General features: G+C 38.1%; 1 long non-coding RNA gene across 2 annotated transcripts in view; it reads right to left on the bottom strand.

Moving 5' to 3' along the window:
• The window catches only part of LOC115274934, a 95,776-nt gene extending 79,136 nt beyond the window's left edge, over window positions 1-16,640 (bottom strand). For both annotated transcript variants that reach the window (XR_003901325.1, XR_003901324.1), the window contains exon 1: window positions 16,555-16,640. This is a non-coding gene — a long non-coding RNA (uncharacterized LOC115274934). The remainder of the gene's footprint in view (window positions 1-16,554) is intronic.
• Between the last annotated feature and the right edge of the window lie 6,097 nt (window positions 16,641-22,737).

Below are 22,737 nucleotides of genomic sequence, written 5' to 3'. Positions count from 1 at the left end.
TCTTAAATCCCAGGCATGATTGCTATTCCCCTATGGAGCAGAATTGTTAATGCCAATTCAATAACTCTGTTGCATTTCAACAATCTGCAAGGTGATGGGGTTATGTGGCAAATAAGCAATAACTTTTCTGTCCTCAAGGCAGTTATTGTTTAGTATGAAGCTACAAGGAAGGAAATAATAGCAGGTTACATCATCTTATTCTAAGACATACTTGAGCAGTATAGATGTACAAAGGATAGAGACAGGAAAGAAACAGGTAGGGAGACACTGAGAGGAGGAGAGGGCAAGGGAGTGGAGGGAAGGGGAGGGAAAAGGAAAGAGAGAGGGAAACAAGGGGTCTTTGAGCCCTTACTAGCATACTCTGTGCTAGGCCATGTATGCCTTATCTCTTAATTCTCCCAACACCCTGTTACAGGTAACATTACTCCCATTACATCCCTGCTCCAAATCCTGCAGTGGCTTTTCATTACACTCAGGATGACTTGGTCCTTCCTATAAACCACATGGACTCCTTTACCATGCCTTGAACACAACAAGCTCCCTCTAACCTTACAGCTATTCTCGCCACTCAAAACACTCCTATCCCACTCCCAGATAGCCTCGTGGCCTGCTTCTCTCCCTCTCTTCACTCTGATCTCTACTCGAAATTCAGTTCCACAGAGAGGCTTTCCCTGACTCCCCTAATAACTTGCCTCCTACCTTTACTCTCTGTCTTCTTCCTCTGTTTTATTTTTCTTTAAGGCATTTACCATTACCTAACCTTCTCTATTTGTTTACTGCCTGTCTCCCAATCTCTCCACTAGAATCTGGGTTCCAAGGGGCCAATAATACATTCCCAAAGTCTAAAGATAACCTGGCATATAAGTGCTAAGAAAAAATGTCACGAACAAGCTAAAAAAACTGGGGCTCTGAGAGTTAAGTTCTTAACCAGTTCACAGAGATGGACCTACTGAAATCACGGGGTAGTTATGAGGCTCACTTCTACCTCATGCCTTTGGCTTTCAAATTCTCTCTGCTGCCAGATCTTCACATAGTTGGCTCCTTTCCTTTAAAAAGCCTTCTGCGGTCCTTCTATCTAATTGCCCCCACTTCTATCATGTTACCCTATTTTATACTGTTCATAACACTTACTACACTCTGACATCTTGTTTTCCTTTTTATTGTCTTCCTTAGTATAAGTACCATGAACTCTGAGACCATATCTTTCTTATTTGCTGGTCCACATGGAACAGTGCAAGTGCGTGTTAGACAATTGAAAACAAACCAGTACAGGCATACCTCCTTTTACTGTGCTCTGCAGATATTTTTTTTTCTTTTTTTACAAATTACAGTTTGTGGCAATCTCACATCAAGCAAGTCAGTCTATCAGCACCATTTTTCCAACATTTGCTCATACCATGTCTCTGTGTCATATTTTGGTAGTTCCTCAAATATTTCAGACTTTTTCATTATCCCTATATTTGTTAGGTTGACTTATGATCAGTAACCTTTAAAGTTAACAGTTGGAGCTTGAGGATGTGACTGAATTATTACAATCTCATGATAAAACCTTAATGGATGAGGAATTGCTGCTTATGGATGCACAAAGTGGTTTATTGAAATGGAAGCTAGTCCTGGTGAAGATGCTGTGAAGACTGAGCAAATGGCAACAAAGGATTTAGAATATTACATAAATATTGTTGATAAATCAGCAGCAGGGTTTGAGAGGGTTGACTCCAATTTTGAAAGAATTTGTGTGGGTAAATGCTGTTTGAAGAGCTTTGCGTGCTATAAGGAAATCGTTTGTGAAAGGAAGAGTCAATCAGTGTGGCAAACTTCGTCGTCTTCTCTTAAGAAACTGCTACAGCCACTCCAGCCTTCAGCAACCACCACACTGATCAGCAGCAGCTGCCATCAGTATCAAGGCAAGACCTTCCACCAGCAAAAAGGTTAGTTAGGACCTGCTAAAAGCTCTGGTGATGGTTAGCGTTTTTAGCAATCAAGAATTTAAAAAATAAAGTATGTACACTGATTTTTACACATAATGCTATTACACACTTAATAGACTACAGTATAATGTAAACACAATTTTTATATGTGCTGGGAAACCAAAACATTCATTTGACCTGATTTATTACAATATTTATTGGGATAGTCTGACACTAAACCCACGAAATGTCTGAGGTCTGCCTGTAAATGAAAGAATGTACATGGAGATCTCTTGGCACCATTCCTGGTTCATGATAAGCGCTTGCTAGTTACTAATTTCTTATTTTGTTATAGTAGAGTTGATTAAAATAGTGATAAGTAAGGTTTTAATAGGCAAAGATCACAGGAAAATAAATTCAAAATAAAAGGAATAGTATAAACGGAGGTGACTAATCTAAGATTGTATTACCAAGGTAGTGTTGTCCCATAAGTCTGTGGTCTGGATTAAAGTAGTAGAAACTGGCCTCAGTGTAATCACAGGGGTTCTGGGAGATTCTGTCACATCTTATGGATCAAAAACATTGTGTTTCAACCAAGAGCATGGCTTAGGACACCTTCCTGCATAATGCTATGCAATTATAAGATGTATAAATATTTTAATTTCAGGAATGGCACCTAACATGCAATTTAATTTTCCAACTCTTTACTCCATGCTGACAAAGGTAGTTATTTTCACTTGTGGAAACAGTTTGGTGAAATTATGAAAGACTATCCAGGATTGGCAAGAAGCAAAACACCAACTAAAGGCAATAAAACTGGAAATCCACAAGACATGTGGTCTGAAAACATATAATTTTTTTAATTAAAAAAATTTTTTAAAGAAAGAGCACATGAGCAGGGGAGAGGGGCAGAGGGAGAAAGGGAGAGAATCTCAAGCAGGCTCCATATTTAGCGTGGAGCCCAAAATAGGGCTCCCACAACCCTGGGATCATGACCCGAGCTGAAATCAAGTCAGATACTCAACTGACTGAGCCACCTACATACTTCTGAAACATATATACTTTTTAACTAATAATTTAAACAAGAATTGATTCTTCCAGAAGAATTGAAAGAGGAAGAATTGAAGGATTGATTAAAAAAAAGTCCTAATATGGAGAAAAATGAACTAAGTATTCATATAATTTCAAGATTTCCTCACAAGCAATGGAGAGTAGAGGGTAACTTCACCATCCTAGAGTAAATCTTTCTTTTAGAATTTTGGGGAAAAAACTGCTATTGCCAGAAAACAAAACCAAAACAAAAAAACAAAACCTTGATTCATGCTATACCCAATTCCCACAGTCTCCACAACTATTTGTGGAGAAAAAAACAAAAAGAGCTAAAGGATGTTGCAAAGAACAGTGAACTGGGAATAAAAACATCTGTATTCAAACTTTGACTCTGTAGTATGTAAGATTGGAAGGATGGAACAGGAGGGCCAACGTGCTGAATCTCTGCTCAGTTATCAATTCCCCAACTGCCAGTCTATCTCTCTTCTCTGTATTTATACCACTTCCCTTGAGAGAGAAGGGTTAACATTCCCAAGACTTACGTTGGGAAGGCAGAAGTTAGTTTTCTACCGAGTTGCACAGAAACTCATCAATGGCCTATTGCTTAAAGCAATTAATCCTGGTCAATGGTGGCAAATCTTGGGCCAGAATCCCCAACTTGAATGTTTATGTGAAAAATCCTGCCATTGGTTTGCTAGATAATACAACTGCAATCACAAGTCTTAGACTTCAGCCTACTAATCTCTTGACGGGAGAGGCTGGTAACCCTAACCATAAATGCTGAGTTAGCAGTATGCAGCTGGAGCCCACTCTTAATGGTGTTGGATCCTGGCCTGCCACCAACAACAGCAAGGAAGAGCTGATGCTTCCCCAATATTCGTCCTAAAACGCCCAAATATCAAGAATGGAAATCTTTTTGCCAGAATCTGATTTCCAACTATGTCAGGTTGCTGTGTGCTGTCCTAGAATCTTATGAACAGAGGGAAAAAAAAAAACAACCAACAACCACATCTGCTACTTTATGCCATTGGTGTCATAGGCTCACTGTCAGGAGAATCTGTCAGGAGTAATGCCTGTCCTAGCACTTAAACACCAAATTCTGCCTCGGTTTCCTAATTAACATCACATTACCCTTTTCTGCCTATAACTCTGCCCTTAACTCCAGTCCATCCCAAGATGCTGTTGGAGGTCACTTGCGATACATTCCCACATATTCCTCTCTGTTCTGGACATAATAGTTACTAGGGGAGCTGGAATTCTGCAGCCTTTCTCTTTCCCATGAAGATCTAGAATCTCTTTTTTTTTTTTTTCCTGTAACAATTTTATTGAAGGTTATCTCAAGATGTCTAATTTAGGCAAACAACAAACATTCAAAGACAATCAGAACTGAAATCTAACATCACAGAAATAGTCTTTCCTCAGTTTATTTAGTCCCATGTTTCAATTCTTGTTTAGTTTGAATGCAGCTTTTTACCTCTGGCAATTCTTACCCATTTTAGTATGAAGCTTAAAGATGTCATAATACCTGTATTTGTCCCCAAAGTCCTTTTTATAAATCTCATTGAAGAAGAAATACGTTTTGTGAGAGAAAAAGAACAATTGCAAATGACAAAATTTTAGAAATGGACATTGTTAAAGATCTGATGAGAGTTCATTATGATGCAATTGACAAATTTAGTTATTTCTGTGACACATAACACTTTAAATAATCAGAGTATTAAGTAATGACCTTATACCCAAACATTAAAACTTTAGGAATAACATACATATTTGGGCAGTTGCAACATTTGTCCGTGTAATACAACTTAAGGTTTACTATTGTATGGATTCTCTTTTCATCTGTTAGGAGTTGTTATGGGTTGAATTACCTTTCCACCAAAAAGAAGTCCTAACTCCTGGTACCTCAGAATGTGATCTTTTTTGGAAACAGACTTTACAGAGGTAATCGAGCTAAAATGAGAGTATTAGGTGGGTCCTAATTCAATCTAACTGGAGACCTTATTAAAAGAGAAAGTTTGGACAGAGAGGCAGACATGCATAGGGGGAAAGTAAGGTGAAGAGACCCAGGGAGAAAATGGTCATTGACAAGCCAAGGAGAGATACCTGGAACAGGGATCCTTACTCCACAGGCTTCAGAAGGACTCAACTTTGAAGGTACCTTGATAGTAGACCCCAGTCTCCAGAACTGAAACAATTTACTTTTGTTGTTTCAGTACCAATATGTAGTACCTTGTTACAACAGCCTCAACAAACTAATACAAGAAGGGTCCAGAGTTTCCAAATTAGAAATGCACATACCTGAATATCAAATCATTGTGGTCACCTAGAGGACACATTGTACTGCTCTGGAAGGCAGCATTCCCAAAGTCATATCATGACTCATCCACAAACTGGGCAGTATATACTCTGCACAGCCTCACATAGTGTCCCTGAAGAAGTCAACTTGTAGAGTCTAATAGTGGACAGAATGCCTCAGTGATGGTCAGGAAGCACTTGCTACATATGTTTAAAAATCAGCTTTACATTTAGCTAACTTACAGGCAAATTAAACATTATAAGAGAATGATATTAAGTATGGGCATCTGAGTGGCTCAGTTGGTTAAGCACTTGACTCTTGGTCATGATCTCATGGTCCATGAATTTGAGCCTCACATCCAGCTCCACAGTGACAGTGAGCTCTCTCCCTCTCGCTCTGTTGCTCCCTTACTCTCGCATTGCTTTCTCTCTCTTTCTCAAAATAAATAAATAAACATAAAAAATGATGCTAAATAAGCACTACTTGGTTTTCACAGTGCTTTTAAAAATAGATAAATTGACTATTGGGACCTCATCAAGATAAAAATCTTCTGCACTGCAAAGGAAACAATCAAGAAAACTAATAGGCAACTGACAGAATGGGAAAAGATAGTTGCAAATGACATATCAGATAAAGGACTAGTATCCAAAATCTACAAGGTACTCACCAAACTCCACACTCGAAAAATGAATAATCCAGTGAAGAAATGGGCAGAAGACATAAACAGACACTTCTCCAAAGAGGACATCCAGATGGCCTACAGGCACATGAAACAATGCTCAACATCACTCATCATCAGGGAAATACAAATCAAAACCACACTGAGATACCACCTCATGCCAGTCAGAGTTGCTAAAATGAACAAATCAAGAGACTATAGATGTTGGCCAGGATGTGGAGAAACGGGCACCCTCCTACACTGTTAGTGGGAATGTAAACTGGTACAGCCACTCTGTAAAACAGTGTGGAGATTTCTCAAAAAACTATCAACAGAACTCCCCTAGGACCCAGCAAGAGCACTGCTAGGAATTTATCCAAGGGATACAGAAGTGCTGATGCATAGGGGCACATGTACCCCAATGTTCATGGCAGCACTGTCAACAATGGCCCAAACATGGAAAGAGCCTCAATGTCCATCACCTGATGAATGGATCAAGAAGATATGGTATATATATGAAATGGAATATTACATGGCAATGAGAAAGAATGAAATCTGGCCATTTGTAGCAAATGGATGGACCTTGAGGGTGTCATACTAAGTGAAATAAGTCAGGCAGAGTAGGACAGATACCATATATTTGCACTCAGGTCTAACAGGAGAACAGGAGAAACCTAATGGAAGACCATGGGGAGGGGGAGGGGGAAAGAGAGTTGGGGAGAGAGAGAGAGATGCAAAACCTGAGAGACTATTAAATACTGAAAATGAACTGAGGGTTGAAGGAGAAGGGGGAGGAGGCAGGGAGGTGGTGGTGATGGAGGAGGACACTTGTGGAGAAGAGCACTGGGTGTTGTATGGAAACCAATTTGACAATAAACTATTAAAAAAATAGATAAATTAAGCCTTTCCACACTACCCAGAGAGAAGTCCATATGGCATTGTTCTGGGCTCCTGTTGTAACTTAAAGGAAACTTTCACAGTGTCTGGAGCCCTTGATGTCCTATAAGTGAAGGAGGAGGATGTCCTCAAATTATTTGCAGCAGGAATCCACTTAGGTGATACTAACCTTGACTTCCCAATGGAACAGTAGATCTACAAAAGAAAAATGATGGCATGTACATCATAAATCTCAAGAAAACCTGAAGGAAGTTTCTACTGGCAGCTCATGCCATGGTTGCCATTGAAAACCTGTTGATGTCAGTGTCATATCATCTAGGAATAGGGTTCAGTGAGCTGCGCTGAGTGTTCTGCTGCCACTAAAGCCACTCCATTTGCTGGCTGCTTCACTCCTGGAACTTTCATTGACCAGATCCAGGCAGCCTTCTAGAAGCTGAGACTGGTGCTGGTTACTGATCCTAGGACTGTCCACCAGCCTTTCACAGAGGCTTCTTATGTTGACCTGTCTCCATTTCTCTGTGTAACACAGACTCTCCCTTGTACTCTGTGGACATTGACATCTCTTGCAATAATAAGGGAGCTCACTCAGTGGATCTGAAGTGGTGGATACTGGCCCAGAAAGTTCCATACATATGTTGTACCATTTTCCATGAACACACATAGGAAGTCATGCCTGATCTCAACTTCTACAAAGATTCTGAAGAAATTAGAAAGAAATTGAAAAGAAGACTGCTGAAAAGATGGTGACAAAGAGGAATTTCAGGGTGAATGGATTGCTCCAGTTCCCAAGTTCACTACTATTCAACGTGAAGTCACAGACTGATTTGAAGGCATGGTTCTCTCTGTACCTATTCAGCAGTTCTACACTGAAGACTAGAGCATTCAGTCTGCCACTAAATACTGACTACAGCCCCTACTTCTCAGGCCAGTGAATGGATGGGAGCAGACATGAAGTGTTATCTTAAGCCACTCTTCCAAACATTCAGACAAAATAGAAATAAGGTTGATGGAAAATAAGCAGTTTCTAAAAGTTTTTTTTTTAAAGCAGATAACTTAAGGTTAATGGTATATTGGGATGTTTCTTAGCACAAAATTTCAAAACCAGAGAATTCATTTGTGGAGTTAACTTATTGGGACACTCACCTGAGTATGAGCTGGGAAAAATGTTTCCATTACCTTTGGAAAGCTGGGCTTCCCACATATTTCCCATTGGTCATTGCTCCAAAAGGATCAGTTCTTCAGATAAGAAAATGGGTGCAAGGCAACAATAGCACTGCTAGGGATATACCCAAGGGATACAGAATTGCTGATGCATAGGGGCACATGTACCCCGATGTTCATGGCAGCACTGTCAACAATACCCAAATCATGGAAAGAGTCTAAATGTCCATCAACTGATGAATGGATCAAGAAGATGGGGTTTATATATACAATGGAATAGTACATGGCAATGAGAAAGAATGAAATCTGGCCATTTGTAGCAATGTGGATGGTCCTTGAGGGTGTCATGCTAAGTGAAATAAGTCAGGCAGAGGACAGATACCATATATTTTCACTCATAAGTATAACAGGAGAAACGTAGCAGAGGACTGTCGAGGAGGGGGAGAGGGAAAAATAGTTGGGGAGAGGGAGGGAGGTAAACCATGATAGATTCTTAAATAGAGAGAACAAACTGAGGGCTGATGGGGGAGGAGAAGAGGGGAAGAGGGTTGATGGGCATGGAGGAGGACACTTGTCGGGATGAGCACTGGGTGTTACATGGAAACTAACTTGACAATAAACTATAAAAGAAAAAAAAAGAAAATCGGTGACAGGTAAGTAGAAGTGGGTGACTCTAGGTATTGCACTTAAATATTCAGGTAGCTAGGAAACAGCACTGTTTTCTGATAATATGATTAAGGATTAATAATCCAAGCTATCCCCAGAGTGGAATGGGTTTCCTCTTTTAGCCTTTCCGGCACAGGGATATTCTGCTAAAAATTGGATTGGTCTGTCTATCCATCTCCATAGTAATACTTATTCAGTATTAGGAATGTCCTGGGTATTGAAATACAAAGAATAGTCATAGCCATATCAATCTGTTCTCAAAATGTTTATATTATAGTAGAAGATGTAAGACATATAGAGAATTTCAAAATATAGAATAGAAAATTATTAGTGTCACAAAATATACAGTTAAAGTGTCACAGAAGTTTAAGAAGGGTGATATTGTGGAAGTGATGGCATTTAAGTGACATAAATTGCATTAACAGGTAGAGAAAAGAGTAGAAAGAGTAGAAGTTCAAGAATGACTAGAATATGAGCATGTTTAGGGGAACTAGGAAATATGGTTGAAAAGGTAATCTATGTGTCAACTATAGAGGATTTTAATTACTAGGCTAGGAATGTAAGTTTTATTCTGAAGACCAACAGGATCCACTCAAAGATGGTGACATTAAAGAAGTGTTGCAGAGAATTCCAGAGGCAAGATGCCACCCTACCATATGACTTCTGATGTATCTCCTCCTTATACGATCCCCTCAGTCTCTGGACTCCTGTTTGAGAAGAAATAATCCTTCAACATAGATATGGATCACATTGGTTGAGTTAAAGCTTGGGTGTGGAGAAGCTACTAAATGTTTCCCCAAATACTGGCTATATCACAGGTGATCACAGAGAGAGCAAAGTTCAAGCAACTAAAGGGAATAGCAAACCCAAGCTAAGGGGGCTCTTTCCTATCTGGCAATTCCTCTAGGCAAGAAGCCAGTTCAGAGATGTCAGGCTGTCTTTTCCAAATGACAATTTCTCAGCAGGAAAATGATATTTTTCTTCTTTGCCTCACTCTCTGACACATAATTGGTACTCTCTTCCAATACTTGATGGTCTCATGAAAAAGCTGATGGGAAAATAACTGTGGGCTAGAAGGAAGAACCTAAACTCAAGGCATCTTTAGCCTGATTCAAATCATTAACAGTGAACTTCAGCCAAGTGAAGCAAATACTTACAGAGCAACTAGAAAGAACCTGCAGGATCCACTGAACTGGAATTTGTTGCACTGAGCCAACCCTGCAAAAGTGTGATTACAAAACTATAAAGCTTGACCAAGAAAATGTTCATGTGTTCCGGGGCCCTCTACCTAAAATTACTGTCAGTCTACAACCCCTGTCCTTTCCTTCTTTAGGAAATGAATAACTTTTTGCTCTGCTTACATAATTTTGTACCTAAATATTATGATCAACTTGAAGTGTGATTTCTAGAAATTTATTATGAAGAAACATAAATACGCAAAGATGCATGAAGAAGGATGTTCACTGCAGCACTGCCTAATTTTTTAAGTCTGTATTTATTTATTCATTTAAGTAATCTCTACACCCAACATGGGGCTCAAACTCATGACCTTGAGATCAAGAGTCGCACGCTTTTCCAACTGAGCCAGCCAGGCACCTCCAGCATTGTCTAAAGAAGCAAAAGACTGGAAACAATATAAACATCCAATAGGAGATAATTGCTTAAGTGACATACAGCAATACAACGAACTACCAGTCACCCAATAAAAAGAATAAATTAAATGCAGACTGTTTGTGACCTGCAATTTTTCAAATTTACAATGAAAGGCCAAAGTGGTATATTTTCAGTATAAACCATACTTCAAATTCTAAATTTTCTGAATTTTGATCTTTTCCCAGGCTAAGAATATGCTGTATGACACACTTCCTGATGCTGGGTAGCAGCAGCAAGCTGCAGCTCCCAGTCAGCCACCCGATCAAGAAGGTAAACAACCAAAACACAACCACTCTGTTTTTCACTTTCAGTATGATATTCAATAAGTTACACAAGATATTCAATACTTTATTATAAAATAAGTTTATAATAAAATATATAACTTTTCTGAGCACAATTAAGGTATGATGTTCAATAGATTAAGTATAATAACTACACTTTCAAATTATGATATTTTCGGTTTCTGATGGCTTCAACAGGATGTAACTCCAACATAAGTGGAGTAAGTGTACTAACAAGAAATTATATCTATGTATTGTTTGCTGTCCATGTGTCCCTTAAACATTGTCAAGAAAAAGAACTAGGATGCAAATAGCATAATACAGTCTAATTTTTGAATATGTATATAAAAATTATATTTATACAAGATATTTATATATATGTAAGATATCTATCTAATATATCTATCTATATTCTATCTATCATCTGCAAGTAGATACAAAGATAGAAGCTGTGATGTATAGATATGTATATGAAAAAAAGTGTGTGTATGTGTATGTGTGTGAGTGTGTGAAACCTAAAAATTGTGAACCAAGTTAATAGTAGGTGTCTCTGAGGGATTTAGATTGTGAAGAATCCTTTACTTTTGAGTTTGTGTACTTCTGAATGGATTGAAATTTCTTACAATAAGCATATACTACTTTTATAATCATAAAAAGGATATCTATCAGAAAATATGAAAAAAATGCATCAATCCTTCACTAACTTTTCAGATTTCATTATTACATCAGAGATCATTTTAAGATCTTTTTAAGTGTGTTAAAAATGACAGTGTGGCATAAAATAAGCCATGTGGTAGAGTGGAAAGAGTACTGGACATAGAGTCAAAAGCCTTCAGTTGAATCTGAGCTGTCTATTTTCCCTCTCAAGCCTTAGCTTTCCTCACAAAGAAAATAAGTGGCTATATTTATTGACTCTCAACCAATACTAACATTTCATTATTCTAACTGGAAATAAACATACTGAGATTCAGTCCTCCCTTATTAGAAATGGCCTACATTGAGCCTCACAAAACCATAAATCAATGTAAAGATAGGTGGAACCAGTCCCTCTGCACACTTGGAAGAGCTAGAATGGAATAAATGTCTATCCTAAATCTCCAAGTCACAAGCATATTCTACTTCTTTTAGCAAAGAATGTGAGGGAAAAGTGATCAAGTTGTTTTTATAGACCTGCAGTTAGAATTTTTGCCAATAATTCTACAATCATTGCCACCCCAGGACTCACTCATTCACTCACCATTTTTTAGACATAATATTGAGACCAGACAGGTAGAGATACCATTCTTCTACTAATGAGTAGAAGATTCTGGACTATGAACATTTAAATCATATCTAGACTGAGTGTAATACTCTTCAGACCTTACAGCTTCAGGCTAAGCATAAATTGTCATAGCACCAAATAATGCTTCAAATTTCCCCATAGCCTTCACCTGATGAGTCTCTTTGTAATACCTCTCTCAGTCCCATTTACTTCTCTGAAACTGTAACACATTACAAGGGAAAGAATCTTGGTTGCTTACATGTTCAGGGCATGGTACTAGATGCAGAAGATACAATGTTGGGAGGAAAAAAATGGTGGGCCAAACCAAATCCAGTTAGTACTTGTTCTCATGGAATGAGTACTCTAGATGGATTAAATAATCATACAAACTAATGAGAATTAGAAGACTAAAAATGATTTGTTTAGAACACATAATAAAAGTACCTAAACTGTTCTTGAGCAAATGATGCCTCAACTTGGATTTGATAGATGAATAGTCATTAACCTAGTGAAAGGAGAAAGGAGCAAAGAGGAAGTACATTACAGGAAGAGGAAGCACCATGTTCCAAGACCCGTGATAACAGAAAATAGAGCTGGTTTGAAAAACTAAAGTGCCAATGAAAATGGCTACTGAAAAGTTTTAAGCATGGAGTGAATGCAGTAGAGTAGTTGTGAGATGACACAAAACAGGGCATAGAATATTGCTTTAACAAAGTACAAGATACACTAGGTGTTAACAGGAGGAGAAAAGCACACAAATCAATTGAAAAAAAACTCTCCTCCTAATTCAAAGGTACTATTAAAATACTAGCTGATAGGGTGCCTGGGTGGCTCAGGTCATGATCTCATTGTTCGTGACTTTGAGCCCTTGTGTGGGGCTCTGTGCATATAGCTCAGAGCATAGAGCCTGCTTTGGATTCTGTATACCCCTCTCTCTCTGTTCCTCCCTTGCTTGCACTCTGTCTCTCTCTCAAAAATAAATAAAGATTAAAAACATAATTTAAAAAATACTATCTGATAGATTTTGAGATATACTACAAAGCTATAGTAATCAAAACAGTATGGTAGTAGAACAAAAAAGACACATAGACGAATGGACCAGAATAGATAGCCCAGAAATAAACCCACAATATATGGTCAATTAAGCTTTTTTTTTTTTGCAATTAATCTTTGACAAAGGAGGCAAAAATATGCAGTGGGAAAAAGACAGTTTCTTCAACAAATGGTGGTGGAAAAAGTGGAAAGCTACATGCAAAAGAATAAAATTGGACCACGTTCTCATGCCATAAACAAAAATAAACTCAAAATGGACTGAAGACAATGTAAGATCTGAAACCATAAAATCCCCAGAAGAGAACACAGGCAGTAATTTCTTTAACATCAGCTATAGCAACATTTTTCTAGATATGATTCCTGAAACAAAGGAAACAAAAGCAAAAATAAAACACAGTGATTTTTTTCAAAATAAAAGATTTCTGCACAGTGAAGGAAATAATCTAAGACAACCTACTGAATGGGAGAAGATATTTGCAAATGACATATCCAATAAAGAGTTAGTATCCAAAATATATGAAAAAGTTATACAACTCAACGCCAAAACCCCCCAAATACTCCAATTAAAATGGGCAGAAAACATGAACAGACATTTCTCTAAAGACATACAGATAACCAGGGCATCTGGGTGGCTCAGTAGGCTCATTCGACCCTTGGTTTAGGCTCAGTTCATGATTCGTGAATTTGAGCCCAACATCAGGCTCTGTGCTGACAGTGTGGAGACTGCCTGGGATCTTCTCTCTCCCTCTCTCTGCACCTCCCATGCATGCGCGCGCTCTCTCAAAACAAATAAGTAAGGACAAAATGTTTTAAAGACATACAGATGAACAGCAGAAAAGCTGTTCAATATTACTCATCATCAGGGAAATGCAAATCAAAATCACAATAAGATATAACCTTTTATCTTGACTAAAGATATAAGAGTAAAGACAAAGAATGGCTAAAATCAAAAACACAAGAAATATGCATTGATGAAGATGGGGAAAGAGAGGAACCCTCATGCAGTACTGGTGGGGCTTCAGACTGGTGTAGCCACTGTAGAAAACATTATGGAGTTTCCTCAAAAAATTAAAAATTGAATTACCTTATGATCTAGTAATTGCACTACTGGGTATTTACTCAAAGAATATGAACACACTAATTTGAGAAGACACATACGGCAATATTATTTACATAACCAAATTATGGAAGCAATCCAAATACCTATCAATAGATGAATGGATAAAGAAGATGTGGCGTGTATGTGTGTGTGTACACACACACACACACACACACACACGCCCTGGCATATTACTCAGTCATAAAGAAATGAAATCTTGCCATTTACACTACATGGATAGATCTACAGGATATAACACTAAGAAAAATCAGTCAGAGAAAGACAATGCCATATGATTTCACTCATATGTAGAATTTAAGAAACAAAACAAATGAACAAAGACAAAAGAGAAACAAAAAAACACACTCAACTATAGAGAACTGGATGCTTACCAGAAGAGAGATGGGCAAAGGAACTGGTGAAATAGATGAAGAAGATTAAGAGTATATGTATCATAGTAAGCACTGATTAACATATAGAATTATTGAATCACTCTATTGTACACATGAAATGAATATAACACTGTATGCTAATTATATTGGAATTAAAATTTAAAATTAAATAATAAGCGGCACCTAGGTGGCTCAGTCAGTTAAGTGTCCGACTCTTGATTTTGGTTCATGTTATGATCTCAGGGTTCATGACTTTGCGCTGACAGTGCAGAGGCTGCTTGCGATTCTCTCTCCCTCTCTCAGCCCCTCTCTGACTCATGCTTTATTTTTCTCTCTCTCTCTAAAAATAGATAAATAAAAACTTTAAAAAATAATATGAAATATAAATGAAGTAATAAAATAAAATACTAGCTGATCTTGTTCAGCGACTAGGAAACTCTGTTAATGAAGGTAGGAATAGAATATGACAAATAAAATAGCACTACAGTGGCTTTTTTCAAACTGAAAACCTTCCAGCAGTAAGAGCAAAAGATACAGCTTGACCGTGTTTAAAAGAAAGGTCTGCCTTTAGGAAAACAAATGACAAGATTTGTCAGAATCACCAGTAGCTGCTGACCCAGTCTGAGACAGTACAGGTGAAATGCCAGAACCAGTCGCCCAGGTTGTGATCAAATGTGGCTGCTTAGAAACAATTCAAAATGCAGACACATGACGTCCTGAACTCCTGGGTCAAGTTTCAACCACAGAAATTACAAGCTGGCTTTGTCACAAATAAAATTTCTTCCACAAGGTGGATATTTTATTTTCCACTTAAATGAAACTTTTTAAAAAGTCTCAAAAAAAGTTGGTGGGTTTTCTTCTTCCTTATGAAAACTACCAAAGAATTTACTAATAGATTTATAAATGAGGGTGACAGAATGTCAGCTTTGATAAAAATATTAATTAAAAGAAAATTGACTATTGACATTTCTGCAAGTGCAAGCTAGTGGATCAAACATAAACCCAAAGGAAGAGAAAAAGTCAAGGTGATATTTTATATGCCAGAAAGTGGGTTAAAGTTTTCTGAATAACCTCAGATATATGAAGTTGCAGACTGATGGACTTTTATGCTTAGAGAAAATCTAAAATAGAACCATCTAATTTTAAGTGGCAAGAAATTTGTAGAAAAACATATTAGGTAGTAATCAGCATGACTTAATATAGAACAGAGCAATGTACACTGTCTTCTTTGACAAAGTGGCAGATCACATAGATAAGGGGAACAAGGATATGTAATCAACTATAACTAGCAATTTTGAAAGTGTTATCGTGAAATACATAGTACCATATAAGAACAATTCTAGATTTTATAGTAGTAAGGTAGCTGGAAGATTATTCTCCCAAAACAGTTAACTTTACACCAGAATAAATAACAGTATTTAAAGACAGAAATATACAAAATAAAATAATTTTAAAACTAATTAAATATTTATTAAAGCTTTAAAAAAGAAGTTAGAGGTGATTCAATAAAAAAGAAATAAAAAAAGGAAAATGACTTATTATATTACCTTAAAATGAACTTACTACTGAATATCAAAAATATAACCAAGGGGTATCTGGGTGGCTCAGTTGGTTAAGCGTCCGGCTTTGGCTCAGGTCATGATCTCACGGTTCGTGCGTTCGAGCCCCGCATCAGGCTCTGTGCTGACAGCTCGCTCAGAGCCTGGAGCCTGCTTCAGATTCTGTATCTCCCTCCCTGTCTGACCCTCCCCTGCTCGCGCTGCCTCTGTCTCTCAAAATAATAATAATAATAATAATAATAATAATAAAACCAAAATAAAAACAAATGACGGAATAGAGAAAAACATTGGCAAATAGTATAACAGACACCAGATTACCATTTTCAGTATATACCAAGGTCACCAACATACCAGCAGGAAAGTGGGTAAAGAATGATAAAGACAATAGAATTAAGGCCTGGTTTCTAATGAGGTCTTGTTTGAAACACAGCTTTGATCCCTATGTATATTTGTCACCTAGTGTCACATAACAAATTAACTCAACACTTAGTAGCCTAAAACACCAAACATGTTTTATCTTCCTTTCCATGAATTAGGAATTTAAAAGCAGCTTAGTTGGCTGGGCAGCAGGCATCTAAAGACTTGATCGGGGTTGAAGGGTCCATTTCCAAGATAACTTACACACATGGATATTGGCAACCAGCCTCAGTCTCACCACATTAATCTCTCTCTAGGCTGCCTGAGTATTCTCACAACATGGCAGCTGACTTCTCCCAGAGTGAATGAGTCAAGAAAGAACAAGAAGGAAACTATGTGTACTTTATGACCTAGCCTCAGACGTCACACTCTGTCATTTTTACAACATTCTACTGGTTACATAGGTCAACCTACCCAATGTAGGAAAGGACTAAATTAGGGATTGAATGTCGTAAGACCATTGATTAATAATAGAAAATGTAAATCTTTCTTTCATACACTAAATATATATTGAGGATATACTATCCAGAGTGCTAAGTGCCACTCTGATCAAAACCATTTCAAAACACTATTGAGCAAAAGTGAGAAATGTAGTTTCCAAGAAGCCCAAATTCTGTCTCCCACTGCACCAGTGGGGATGCTCATAACTCTACTCAATGGCCAGAGGGCTCTCCATCAACATCAAGATAATTCTGCTCAACACCAGACTTGTCCCAGGCAAATTTCCAAACAGAAACCAATAGCTTTCTAGCTAAGACCAACATAATTATCAACCAATGATTAAAAAGTCTAGATTTGAAGCTTGTAGAAATTCTCTGCATTGTTTCAAATCTAACTTGTAACCTCCTGTGGAAGTTTAAAGCTTCATCCTTTGTACCAAAAATGACAGTTTTTGTTCAGCAACCCTAGAATGGATATTTTGCTTTGTCTACTGGCCAATCAAAAGGTATCTATGGAGTATCTGTTAGGTGTCAGGCATTATACTGGTTCTGGGGAAATATACATTGTCTTCATGAGAGAAATAGGCATTGAGCAAACAAGTGAGCTACATAATACAACTTGTTAGGCTCTAGGAATGAGGACTTTGTTTCCAGTGCACTAAATCTGAATTGTTATTCTTAGGATCATGCAAGTCTGATCATACTCAGGAATATTAACAAATACAGAACACTACAGTAAATGCACAAACATTTTTCATTCTGTGACGAGCATTCTCAGTTAAAGAATGCTCTGCTTACAATTCTTTTTGCTCCTTAAATAGTCCAAGAGTTCTTGCTTTCTAAAATTCCAGATCATCAATTTGACAATAAACTATTTAAAATAAAATAAAATAAAATAAAATAAAATGGACTTTCAAAACGTAAAAAAATTAAAAAAAAATAAAATTCCAGATCTGCTAATCAATGATGATTATTATTGGGGCACTTGGGTGGCTCAGTCAGTTAAGTGACTGACATTTTTTTAATGTTTATTTATTTTTGAGAGACAGAGAATGAGCAGGGGTGGGGCAGAGAGAAAAGGAGACACAGTATCTGAAGCAGGCTCCAGGCTCCGAACTGTCAGCATGGAGCCTGACCTGGGACTTGAACTTACAGATCATGATCTAAGCCAAAGTTGGAAGCTTAACCAACTGAGCCACCCAGGTGCCCTAAGTGACTGATTCTTGATTTCAGCTCAGGTCATGATCTCATAGTCCTTGAGTTTGAGCCCCACACCAGACTCTGGGAAGGCAGTGCAGAGTCTGGTTTGGATTCTCAATCTCGCTCTCTCCTGCCCCTCCCCAGCTCGCTCTCTCTTCTCTCTCTCTTGAAAAAAAAAATAAACTTTAAAAATAATTACTATTATACAGTATTAACAGTTCAGCATACAAGTTTTCATTAATATTATCTCATTAAAATATAAGATGATGGCTTATTATGTTACATTATTATGCTGTACTAATAACAATTTATTAAGTATTAGGAAAATGCTTGGGAAAAGCTGGACCTACCAGAAGATGGTTCAGCTGAATTGGGGAGCAAAGGGGAGAGTCCTCCAAAATGAGGTTACAGAGGGGTACCTGGGAAGCTCCATCTGCTGTGCAGCTGACTCTTGATTTTGGTCATGGTATCATGGTTTGTGAAATCAAGTCCCATGTCTGACTCTGTGCTGAATGCACGGAACCTGTTTGGGTTTCTGTCTCTCTACCCCTCCCCCATGCTTTCTCTCGCACACATGTTCTCTCTAAATAAATAAATAAATAAAATCATTTTGTTTTGTTTTGTTAAATGAGTTAATAGAGCTAAGAGGAAGGCACCAAACTGAACAGAGCCTTAAGGCCTCTGATCTGGAATTTAGATTTTAGGCTCATGTAGGGAAACCAGTGAAAGATTCTTAACAGATAAATGACAACATCAGACTTAAATTTGAAGTTTGTGTTATACCACATTAGACCCATGTATTTGTGTGATAGCTGCCAAGAAGTGAGGAAGGCAGTCAGGGCCAAGGAAACAGACAGCCTGACTTAACTCATATAGGGATCAGACCCTTGACCTTATCATCATTAGAACAGTGCCTTTTATACTTGGGCATGAAATAAATGCAGCTATTGCTACTGATGTGTAGTCTGTCCTCATTTATGAAAGTGAAAGGTCTTCTCCTCATGACTCATCCACAAATCCTGCTGATCCTCCTAATTAAAAAGTTTTGAAACAAGTTGATACATTAGTTATTATGAGCCCAGACACACCAGGCATAAATCCTTTCCTGCCACCCATATGCATGCCAGTACCTCACTGCTGCATCTTTCATCACTATAAGGGAGATTCTTCAATATAATTTTCATGACACCATCTGCCCTGTTCTTTTTTCAACTTTTTTTTTTGGTGGGGTAACTGCTCAGTGATTATGTATATCATATCTGCCATCTTTAAAAAATAAAGCCTTAACAGAGACTCAAGAGAAAAAGGTGATAAAACTTATCAAGTGCAAGTGCTATGGACCACAGATTTAGGAATGCACTGTAGGTTAGTCTTTTTTACGCCAAAATCAATAATGCTGCTAAAAATGGAGTAAATTGCATTTGTGGTCGTCTTAGTTTTCAGCAATCTGACTGACTCATTCTTGCATCCCCTTTACACATTGCACCTTCTCATTGCTATAATTGGTTACACATTGTGCATTCTTAAAGGGGAAAAGGGCAATTCTGACAATTAAGCTGTCTCTCCACTCATCTTAAAACTATCTATCTAAGCCATCTGATGCTCAATCTCCTCTGAGATAACTTCTCTAATTAATCCAAACACGTGGTTTAATCACATTATGTGACATAATATGTGGCCTCTGGCACAAAGCCATTAGCAAACAGACATGTATCTAATTTGTTTTTATTCCCTTTCCCAGTCCATCCCCCATAAAGCCCAAATGGACTTGGGGCAAGAAATTTACTGTGGAGCTACTCCCAGAAAGCAGCAGTTAGAGAATGGAGAGAGTGAGACAAAGAAGGATGAACTAACAGGGGCAGGTGTTGGTAAACACAGTGGACAATTGATGTTCAGCAAAGTTGGGGATTCATTCTCAAGAGACCATGTAGAATGCACCTAAGAATGTTCTCTGAAGAACAAAGGCAGAGGCATTTATTCTACTTTTCACTGGGTGAGGTTTGCTCCTGAGAACATTATCTCCCTCACAATTCTGTGCTGCCCAAAACAAGAGAGTTTCAGAGGCTTCAGAAAAAGCTTTCAGGCAGAAGAATAGGGAGAAGTAGAAGGTCCTTAAGTTGAGATGTGGTTATCGTGCATGGGAAATGTCCAACACAGTCACACCAGAGTTTGGTGGTAGGTCAAGGGGATGTGGTACAGGACACAAAAAGTGTCTGCTACAGCATGGAATTGATATCACCAATGATAACAATGAGCTATGAATAATCATTTCTCTTAGTTCTTAGTGTAACAGACAGACTGATCATCTGGCTGAGTTTAAGAATTGTCCACTGAATATGCACATACTGAGCACTAGCTAAATAGTAGGTGCAATACAGATGTTAAAGACAAAGTGCCCAACTCTCCAGGAGGTCACAGTCTGGTAGGGATTATCAATAATCACAAACAAACTTAACATGTCACTGCTGGTTGTGACTATAAAGGCAAAAAAATGAAAGTATAATGAAGTAGTTAAGAGATTTCCCATGGTGTTATACAGACATAGGTTACATCAAAGCCAGGACCTGCTCTATGACTGTGAACAAAGTGCTTACTCTCTCTGTGACATAATTTCTTCATATAAAATAAAAAGAAAGAAAGAAAAGGCTTAATGCTTAATGAGATAACCATGAGAATTTAACATATATAAATTACTAATCACTGCCTGACATAAGTATTTGGTAAATTTTCATTATTTTTGTGAAAGTTAAGTAGAAATTTAATAGAATATGATGTAGAGAAAAGAAGGATCTCATCTCTATGTCACACCCTTTCTCTGTCTTAAATATAGACTTTCTATAGCTCCTGCTCTAGTGCCATTTTTATCTCTACTAGAGTCAATATTATCAAAGGAACTACTTTTGTTAAAATAAAGGTGCAGATATATGGTACAAAATGGATGGCCACTAGAACAATAATTGCCTAATTTCAAATCCATACATCTTGCCACTGCATGACTCGGGTAAATTTCTGAAGTACTACTCTGCCATTTGACTTTCTTACCTATAAAATAGGGACAATATTATTTGGTCATAAGGCCACATAGAAGAGTAAGTAAGAGGATCTCCCCAACACATTTCAGACCCTCAAAAGTGTTATTACTATTCACTATTCATTCAATTGGCACTTATAAGGTGCAATATTAGGTTTCGGTCATTAAAAAGAAAAAAGCATAAATAGCATGTCAACAGATGAAAGTGTTACAGGTGAACACTGTTAATACTACTTAAACAAATCTAGCCTTGTAATGGTACCCAAATCAATAAATTCCCTAGTATTATCGTAATATTAAGGAAAGGGAGGGAAGGAAGAAGGGAGTAAGGGAAGGAACTAAGCTAACTAGGCTCAGAAACAGGGTTCTGGAAGGGGCGCCTGGGTGACTCAGTCAGTTAAATGTCTGACTCCTGATTTCAGCTCAGGTCACAATCTCTCGGTTAGAAAGATGAAGCCCCATGTAGGGCTCTGTGCTACCTGCTTGGGATTCTCTCTCCCTTTCTCTCTGCCCCTCCCCAGCTTGTTCTCTCTCTGTCTGTCTCTCTCTCTATCCCAAAATAAGTAAATATAAAAAAATAAAAGTTTCCTAGAAATGCAAGATAATGAGAGCTATCTAAATTCGAATCTTTTGTTGTTGTTTATTTAATTTTGAGAGAGAGAGAGAGAGAGAGAAGAGGGGAGGGGCAGAGAGAGAGGGAGACACAGAATCCAAAGCAGGCTCCAGGCTCCGAGCTGTCAGCATACAGCCCAGCCCGGGTCTCGAACTCACAGACCGTGAGATTGTGACGTGAGCTGATGTCAGTCGCCCAACCAACTTAGCCACCCAGGTGCCCCAGTTTGTATACTTTCAATGGGCAATCAGAACAAACCTGCAACGTAAATCAAACTCAGAAAAGTTTTCTCTACCACAGGGCTAAGAATCTGTAAAGCCAGTCTTACTCACCCTGGTCTTGGTACATATAATAATGTTGCTGTTTCCCAATCTTTTAATCCAAATGAAACCATGATTAAAAGGTCACCAATGACAGCCAGCAAGGGAAATGATGTCATAAGCTTGGGTAGAGGAGACAAAAAGAACAGGGGGATTAAGGGGATTGCTCAGCTAGGTAAGGTGCACATAATGCCTCACCTCTTCCTTAAGTCAATGCCTTGTGGAATAGAGGTTCTCCAGAGAGGAGGATCTAAAACAACATCCAAATTTTCTTGCACCTCAAGAGTGGGTCTCAGGATGAAGATGGTCTTCACAAGTCCATACCCCTCCTTAGCTCAATAACATTCATTCCTGACATTTGCAAAATACTTCACAGTTCACAAGCCACTTTAATGTCATTATCTCACTCTCTTCTCAAAAACACTCTGTGTGATAAGAGGCTTTTCCTCTCCATTTCATAGATGAACAAGCCGATACACAGAAAGCTTAAGCAATCTGTCTGAGGTCTTGTACCAAGATGCAGACCTCAGATGGAAACCCAAGTCTTCTGGTCCCATTTCTAGGTCCTTCCTCATGCTTGTATGCAGCCTCTGAGGACAGGTAAGGTGGAATCAATGGAACTAGGAGACAGTGACAACAGGAAGCAATCTGTCCTCAGAGACCTTGAGGGATCTCCCTCAAATCAGAATTCCTAACTAAAGAACTGGTGACACCAAATCTGTGCCATTGCTCCAGGCAGTCAGATGCGAAATCCTTTATGAACATGAACTCTAGTCCACGAAG

The sequence above is a fragment of the Suricata suricatta genome, chromosome 12 (genome assembly GCF_006229205.1).
Source record: "Suricata suricatta isolate VVHF042 chromosome 12, meerkat_22Aug2017_6uvM2_HiC, whole genome shotgun sequence".
NCBI lineage: Eukaryota > Metazoa > Chordata > Mammalia > Carnivora > Herpestidae > Suricata > Suricata suricatta.
This window is presented reverse-complemented; position numbering and strand designations above follow the sequence as displayed.